General features: G+C 42.8%; 1 non-coding gene across 1 annotated transcript; it reads left to right on the forward strand.

The window, feature by feature from the left end:
* Positions 1 to 8,305: 8,305 nt before the first annotated feature.
* Positions 8,306 to 8,446, forward strand: LOC119541041. The gene has a single exon (XR_005218173.1). It is a non-coding gene; the product is annotated as a U4 spliceosomal RNA (small nuclear RNA).
* Positions 8,447 to 9,294: the final 848 nt, after the last annotated feature.

Genomic DNA, 9,294 nt, shown 5'->3' on the forward strand with positions numbered 1-9,294 from the left:
GGTTTTGCTTGGCTACGAAAGGATGTTCAGTGTCTCTGCCTTTGTGTTTGATGCCCTGTTTTAATTAAGAATTTAATGAATCTTTCTGTGTGTGTGTGTGTGTGTGTGTGTGTGTGTGTGTGTGTGTTTGTAATGTGGTCCCTCCTACATAATTTAGTTTTCTTCATTTGCATTAGTGTGTTAGCACATTGCCACTTTTAACCTTTTGTCCACTGAGCCTGGCATTTAAAATACTATTAAACTCAATAATGTTTCCTATAAACAGCCTTAGAGGGATGAAAAAATAATTGGAATGGCATTTTTAAATAGGCTTTTCTTTCTCAGCCCTCTGTGTTATACCAACGCAGCGAGTGCTTACAGAGGGACTTGTGTTGACCCTCCTCTGAGCTCAGGAGAGGTTATGGAGTGAAGTTTTGAGGTGCCTTAGGATCTTTTAAAGCACAGAGAGTTGTTTTTTTTTTGTTTTTTTTTTTTTTTGTGGTTTTATGCTGGGGAAGTAAGGTTGCTCTTTTTGAGCAGTCTTTAAAAAAAAAAAAATTAATGGATATATTGAATCCAGGAACTAATTGGTTACTCCTTCCTCTTCCAGATGGTTGCAAGGAAGCTTAGAGCCAAATTTCTGGCCACCCTTGGCCAATTAATAGGACTTTGTGTAATACATTTTCATGGGTCAGCCTCATGCCTTGCTGCTTCTCTCTGCCTTCAATATTTTCTATTTTCTTCTCTTACTTACATTTTACATTGCCATTCTATTTTATGGTCTGTGTTGTCTGTATCCTAAACTGTTTGGGGGGCAAATTTTTTAAGACATGAAGTCAAATTTTGCCTTTTTCCTGCTTGCGTCATTAGGGTCTCAGGAGGCCACTCTCTGTGCCCCATTCGGTGCTTTATCGATAAAATGGGGGGAACTGATTCTATCTTGCTGAGAAGTGGTAAAGTGGGAGCAAACATGACTGCTTGAAAAAAAAGATGCATTTTTTTTTTTTTTTAATGATTTGTGCTGCCCCTACCAGAGGGGTAGGGGTGGAAAAATACTGGACTCGAGTATTTTTGCCTTAATCAGAGCCCTAAATCCTGTTCTCTCAGAGTTATGTTCAGAAAACATAAGCATTCATCTGTGATTACTAAACACAGCTGCTTGCAGCATTAGATCATCAAGTAGATGCTTATGAGCTACCTACTATATGCCTGGCACTGGGCTGGACCCCAGGGGGAGAGAGAGAGAGGACATCCACAGAACTATGAATGTGGTCAGATGATAGGCTGAGTACAATCAGATAACTGAGTACAATCTGGTTCTCCCACTTAATCATTTGTCAAGTATTTACTGAGCACTATGTTCTCAGCACTGTGTCAGGCTATGGAGGGTTGAGGATAATCAAGGTAGGTGAGATCCCACTTTCATAGAACTTACATTCCAGTGAATGAAATAGTAGAAAAGGATAAACGCCTTAGAGCTGTACACTTAAAATGAGCAAATTGCATGGTGTATAAATTATACCACAATAAAACCATTAAAAAGAAAAAAAATCTCTTGGCCCTCGTGGAACTGGCATTCATGTTTGCCCTAAAATATATACAGGGCTAGGGCAAGAATATATGTAGAGCCTACATACCAAATGTCTATCTTCCTTAAAAAAAAATGTGTTAAGTGGGATTCTTCTTTTAGTATAGGAGCCCCAGAGCAGCATACTCTATGTGTTTGTATACAACCCCATACAGAGCCCATAAATTTTGGTCAGACTTTTCAGTGTTAAACATTAGGGGTAATCTAATAGGAAATATTCATGATAGATGCTAGGATATGCAAGGAGGATTTTATTATATAACCACCTATATATATGTTGGCATTAGTAAACAAAAGACTGACCAAAACATTTTACAAGTAACTACACTCTGAATAGTTTCATGTACGTTAAGTAGACTTGTACCTTTGTCTGTCTGATTAACAGAATCTAAAAAAGAAGATTTAAATATTATTTAATAAGAATGTAGCTTTTAGAAAAAAAAATTACTCTTTAATCCTTTGTGTAAAGTTTTATAAACACAGTTTATACAGTGGCATGTCAAATAAATATATAAATTCTGTGACGGACACAGGAGGAGTTCTGAGACAGAGGCTAGTCGGTGCGGTCTCCTTAGAGAGGATGATGAGGGACAGACTCTGACAGTGGTCTCAGAGTTGACTGCATGTTGGGATGCGCTGCAGAGCTTTACAACCCTCTAATGCCCCGAAGAGTCTGGTTTAATATGCCTGGGGCGTGGCACGGGAATAAAGATTTTTAAACTCCCCCAGTGATTCTAACTTGTGGCCTGGGTTGACCACCAGTGCTGGACTCACAGAATAATGTATGTTAGAAGCAGACCCTGGCCCATGTAAGACTGTCCAGGGGCTCACAGAGTTGATGGGAAGCTGGGCACCCACCAGCACACTGGGGACTGGGCTCAGGAACCATAGCAGGAGGAGCTGGGTAGGCACGTGGCACTGACCAGCACGTCCTCCGTTCACCCAAGAGCCAGAGCCCAGGAGAGGGCGTCCAAATGACTGGGCTCCAGTCGCGGGCCTGTCCTAGGTAGAGGTTCTGGCCCCTTCCTCGAGGAGGGACATGGTTACCAGAAGTCCCTCTTTACTCACACACACACACACACACCTCAGGTGGCCCTACCCAGTTGGGGGAGAGGCGTTTCCCTCAGCGAACCCTGGTGCTGTTAGAAAGGGATGGATGCCAGGCAGCCAAAAACCCACAGAGGTCCACTTCACGGCCTTAACAGATGAGTGCGTTCCTGAATGAAACAGAATGAGGGGCTTACGCCTAGAGCAGGTGGATGTGTGGTAACTCTTTCCTTCTTGCCTACCTGCCTGCCTTTCTCCTCTCACCTTCCTTTTCTCCCATTTCCTTCTGCTGCTTCTGATCTCCTTTTTCAGGGATTTCAGTCTGTTTGAGAAGACAAAGTTTACCTTCAAAGAAGTCGTGGTGGACAGTAATAGAGATTTAGTTGTGTCAAGGATGTTTCAGTGCGAGTGGAGTTCCAGGAGGGGAGGGCCTGGGTGGCCAGGAAGGGCGTTGTGTGTGGAGCTGGACTAGAGCTGGTCCTGGCAGTGGTTTAACGACTGGTCCAGTCTTGAAGAGAATGTCGTTGGTGGCAGAGAGGACGGCTCAAGTGAAGGCACTGGGGTCTATTCCTGCGAGACGGGGAGTAAATACTGTTGAATGAAGCAAGCCAGTATGGACTCAGCTTTTGATTTTTCACCTAATTCAGTAAGCATTTTGCCGAGCAACTTACTGTATATATCTGGGTAGTTACTTGAGAGTGAATATGACAAAACATGAGATAGCAGAGTTCCTGCCTTCAAGAAGGGTGTAGCTGATGAGAACTGTAAGTACATATATGGAAATGAAAACACAGCAGGATATGGCACAGAATGCTCCCCAAGGAAGAAAAGATCATGCCCTGTGAGGAGTTAGGTTTCGTGGAGAAGCATACAACTGAGCTGGGTCGTGAGTGTAAAATTCTGATCAGTAGAATTTAGGGGGAGAGTATTGAAGAAAAAGAATAGAAATAATGTGAGAGGAGACAAAAACCCCAAAGGAAGCAGTGAGTAGACCGTTTTGACTGAAACAAATTATATCTGTTCTAAAGAAATACAGGCAATTGAACTAGAAGAGTAGTTTGGGAACATATTGTAAAGGTCTTGAAGATCAAAGGAAAAAGGTTTTAAGTGGGGCTCTGGGAAGACCTGGGTTTTTGTGCAGGGCTTTGTGCTTTCCAGAGCTCCTTCTCATAACGTACTCTCATGTCAGTTTTTCCCCTGTGAGCTTGATAGAAATTGTCTATGACAGCTGCAACAAATACCCAAGACACTTGTGCATTGCTGCATAAAAAGATGGAATGACACCTACAGCAGAGTTACCTGGTCTGGTTGACGAGGAGTTTGGTCTTTAGTGGAGTGTTGTTTTCAGGGGTAGACGTCCAAGGACAGTAACTGCTCCCTGGGCATGCCAGGATCCACGTGACACGGAGAGGCTGTCACTTCTTTGTTTACACCCACACCCAAGCATGCATCCTTCATACCTCCGTGTTAATTCTCTATGGATGAGGCGACTCCACAGGCCTCTTAAGAAAGGACTGAATCTGGACCTCCCCTCATCTGGCTTCTGCACGTTTCCCGGAACAATGTGGGTGACAGTTTCTCAGTCCCAGCTGTATAACAAACATCTGGGGAGCTTTAAAAAACACTAACACCTGGGCCAGCACCACTGCGACTCGTTGAATTGCAGTCTCTCACAATAACACCGTGAGGGGGTACTACAAATAACTGTTTTTATAGACAAGGAAACTGAGGCTTGGGGAGTATAAGATTACTTGCAGAGTGAGCATTTGGACCCACGCAGTTGATTCTGGAGCCCAGGCCTCGAACCCCTCTGCAGGCTAAACTGCTGCAGGACTGATTGGCATTAATAGGAGGGTCGACAACCAGGTTCTTTCACAGCACAGTCAAGAATTTAAAGGCAAGCCTTCGAAAATAAACAAATCAGAGGTCTAGTTGTGTGGGGTGTTATGCCTTGTCCCCTGCCCCCCACTAGAATAGATGTGAAATTAGCAGCCTGGAATTCTCTGTTCTGAGCTCAGGTTTAGGTTTTCAGGGCACTGTCCAATGTGCAGTCAACCAAAATACTGGGGAAACCCCAGCTATGTCCTAAGCTTGAAGGCTGTGACTTCATCTTCTGTTAGTTTCTGTCTTCAACAACGCTGGGTGCACAGAACGTATGTAATAAATACTTGAATGAATGAATGGCAGACAGATTTTTCCCTTAGCTTGTGAGATCTCAGCTACCGAAGCTCACAACTTTCTTCATTCCATCTGCTGTTGAGTACAAGCCTAAATACCACCCCAGGCCCGGGGTTGTTTTGCTGTTTGTTTGTTTGTTTGTCTTTAGTGCAAGTATTGGGAGGGATGTCAGTAAAGAAAAATGGAAACAAAACTGGTACTAACTCTATATTAGTTAAAAGCCTCCTCAGAGGCCTGTGGGGTCTGGAATGTTGAAAGGGAGGCCCTGGGGCTAATAGCTGGCTCCACTGGTTTCTTCTGATGCGCCCAAAGAAAAGTTAAACTGAATTTTTCCCCTTTGTTTTACAGGTCACAGCCTAAGACTGCCTTCCTATTTATTTTACCTCAGTATAACGTAGCGTGCCTACATCAGGTAAGGAAGCACTAGTCTCTATCCTCCCCTGGCCCTGTTAACCCTGAAGAACTTGGAAACATCTTTTTCCCGTGTACATGCATGATGTCCTTCAGATGGTTTAAACTCAGCCTTCCGCCATCCCCATGCAGTTAAAGATAGCAGTGTTCCAGGGCTAGCACCTAGTTGCCTTCCCGTGGTTCTCCAGCTGTGGGGTCAGAAGGAAACCACTGCACCATGGGGTTCTTTGTGCAGCTCCCACTCCTTTCTCTAAAGCTCCTGGTGCTGACTTCTGTTGGAGACAGGACACCAGCCCAGCAAGACCATCAACCCATCCTCAAGCGTGCTTCTTCGTTTTTAGAAATTTTTGATGAGGAGAGTAGGCAGGATGTTATGTTTCAGTGGGACATGGGAACATGGTTTGGGGACAGTGCTGTACTGGGACTGGATTGGTGAATCAGAATAAACCCTAGTCCCCAGACATGTGCCTCGACACCTGTTGTCCATAAGGCCCACTGACCGGAGCTGCTGCACTAGTGAGCTGGCTTCACGTCATGCAGTCATTTTGTATTTTCCGAGAGCTTACGGGGAACCTAGTGCCACACCAGGAGCAGCACGGTCCTCCTAAGCAGTTCCCAGTCCATTTGAGGGCCTACGACTCCAGGAGCAGAAGGGCCAGTCAGTTGTATAAGTGGCTGAACTGGGCTGGGGAAAAGGCACATTTCAAGGGGCTGCTGCTGCTCCCTTTCAGCCAGTTGTGCAGTGTCACTAAGAAGTGGAAGAATTCGCTTCGTAGGTAGAATTATCTTGGTTTTGTAATGTTGGCAACTAATTTAGAAATTTTGGAAATGAATTATGGGGCAGATTAACACATCTGCAGGCCGAGTGCAGCCCTTGGGCCACTGTTCTGCAACCCTGGGTCTCGGCCACACCCTCAGGAGCCAGACATCTTTTTTCATCTGCAAAGCACCAGGTGCCCTTGGGATGAAGCAAGGAGGAATTTTTGTTTGCTAAATCAAACAAATACTGTATAACTAATATAATCTTGTTATATAGTAGAAAGTTGGCTTGTCTTTACTTTAAAGTGAGATTCTTTTCTTTGCCTGGGTCTGCCAACTACTAGGTGAAGGACTGGGGCAAATCCCTTAACTTCTGGCCTCTGGAGGTGCAGATTTGAATCTTTTTTTGGGCTCACCTGCCCCCTGCGGTCACTGTGGCCAGGATCGGGAGAAGCATTACTTCTGGGCAGTTAGGGACAGTCAAATCATTTCCTCCATCTGTGAGTCAGACTGAGAAATGCTGGTGAGAGAGGAAGAGAACTCCATGTTCGTGAAAGAAGATACTGGAGAGGGTGTCTCTATCAGTTGGCCAGGACACACCATCAAGCCCTGGTAGTCGTAGGAAAGAAGGCAAATGCCTGCTCAGCCCAAGGCGCCCTCCAGCCGTGGTGGGCGCAGTGGACTGTGTTGCTTGATGCCATGTAGCACAAGGTCCCATCAGGCTCCCTCACTCCTGTCCCTTGGAAATCCTAAGAAGGTCGAGGCCCCCCTAGACCCAGCTGTCCTTATGATTTACTATTTTAAAATTTATTTTTAAATGAACACTTTCCAAAATACATTTATGTGATTGATACATGACTAAGAGAAAATGTATAAAATACAGAAAAACATAAGAAGAAGATAAAAATCACATATGATTCCACCACCCAGCAAAAGCTACAGTTGATATTTTGGAGTATTGATTCATAACCTCCTTTTTTAACTAGTAACATATGATGAACCTTTTCTATGTCATTAATTACTATTCTATTCAATAATTTTGAAAAACACTGCAAAGTTATTTCTTAATAGGAATTGCCACAAGTCATCTAATCAACTCCATTATTATTGGATGTTTAAGTTTCCAGTTTTCTACTCTTGTAGAAAACGTGCTACAGTAAACATTCTTCTGATTAAATTTTTGCATGCAGTCTCAATTATTTTCTTTGGCAACTTTTTATTATTGGCATTTCTGGGTCAAATAGTATGTACATTTAAAAGGTTTCATGTATGTATTATCAAAATGCCCTCTGTCATTTAATACTTATTATCCATATATCCTAAGTGGTTTTGTCAATATAAAATGCATGGGCTTTTTCTTTTTTTAATGTCAGAATCTCAGTTTATTAATTTACAATGAGATAACCAGTTATCAGGAGCTGTACCATGATTCTGAGAACATTCCTCCCTGAAGTCACCTTTTACGCGACACCAGATCATAGCCTCGCTCTGCTTTATTAATTTACTGTGAGAAAGTATTATCCTGGGGACCAGGAATATTTTGATCTGCTTGTGATCAGGGCCTCCTTGTGTTATGGGAAGGGCGTATTCATGAAATCAGATCAAAGAGTTGATTTTTTGAGTTTGAAATTGTTCACAGAGAAATTGTTGGAAAAGTGATAACCTAAAGCATCGTTTCATACCTAGGGTGAGAAAAGTAGACCTTATGCTCCAGCACCAACCTAGAGCCTCTGAGCATAAAGAACTTCCCACATGTTTCAGGAGTATGCCAGCATTGGTTGGACTGTGCTTTAGTTTGTGTGAATTAATTAACCCAGACAAATATTTGTGTGCCCACTTTGTGCCAGGCCCTGGGTATAAAGTAATTTACAAAACACATTTGATCTCCGACTTCAGGGATCTTACCACTTATTAGGGAAAGGTAGAAAATAAACAAGTATACACTAAATAATTACAACTGTGATAAGAGTGGTGATAAAAGTTAAGTGATAAGGTGAAGGTTATGTGATAAGGATACAGGGTTATATAATAAGGAAATATAAGAAGGTGATGAAGGAAGAAGTTTCTGAGAAGCTGAGTTCGGGGGGTGGCATTTGGGTTGTGTAGGTTTCATATATGTATTGTCAGGTCAGGGCAGAAGAAGGAACATTCCAGGCATAAGGGTCAGCATGTGCAAAGACCCTCAAGTGAGAAGCAAACACCCCGACATGGCCTAGTAACTGAACAAAGGCCAGTGTGACTGGAGCAGCTTTTTGCAGGGTTGGGCTATTGCAGTCTGCTCCTCCAGCCCTCCTCTGGACCCCAGAACGGAGCTGTGGATAAAGGTATGTTAAAATCCATGCTAGCTTTGCACGGTGCCAGTATGGTAGCCAATGAGGTTTATCCGTGGAGCGATTATTGCTAATTGAAAACTTTTCCCAATACCCCGCCATGATGACCTGAAATATAGTTGGCATTGGCAATTTTTGACAGTCTCTATGGAGACTGAAATAAAAAAAAAAAAAATCCTTGCTAAACTGAGGGAGTTTCAGTTACTTTAGAAAGAGAGGACAAGCTATTGTTAAATAGCCCATGTTTTGTTTAAATTTTGCCATTTGGGGCTATTTGAAATATGCAAGCAAGTAACCAAGAGACACAAATCAGAGTAGCCTATCTAATTTCTAATTTTGTTTTGAGCTCCTTAATTGCCAACCTAGTATGGTGATGTTTGGTTTGTAAGTGCTGGAGGAAAGAAAACTTCTCATGGGAAAAATCGCTTCACAATAGCAGGCCTGTTAAGGTTGTGATTTTAAAATCCTCCCCCAACTCTCTTTCGGACTGTTGGTACCAGAATGTATCCTTTTTGTATAATGAGGGTAAATTCTGACATCGAAGGTTTCTTCTTCAAATAGTGTGCAACTTACTCAGCTCAACTTTCAAAAATGGAATTTTAGCAAAGCAGTAACTGTTTTCATACAAAGTGGTCCATCATTTTTAAATCTTTATGTTCTCCCTCAGCTGAGGTTTTCAAATTCTATGGAGAATAGCTAAGAGTAATGTTAATGAGGCTTTCTAGACTGCCCCAACTCTCTTGTTTTGCCCCAACTCTCCTTCTCTACTTCCTTTTTCCCAGCAATAAATTTGTGATTTTTGTCACATTATAATCATGTAGTTAAGAAAATTAAGTTCCATTCAGAGAGATGAAATAAAAGAGGAGATGGCCATGGTAGTTTCAGTGTTAAGTCTCCGCATCCTTGTGGAGCACCCGGCAAACTGGTGTCCTTGTGTTTTCTTTAGGGTCAACAGGGATGAAACAGGAAAGGTTCCTTGTTATCATCCTGCTCCCCTTGTTT

The sequence above is a fragment of the Choloepus didactylus genome, chromosome 7 (genome assembly GCF_015220235.1).
Source record: "Choloepus didactylus isolate mChoDid1 chromosome 7, mChoDid1.pri, whole genome shotgun sequence".
In the NCBI taxonomy this organism is placed as follows: domain Eukaryota; kingdom Metazoa; phylum Chordata; class Mammalia; order Pilosa; family Megalonychidae; genus Choloepus; species Choloepus didactylus.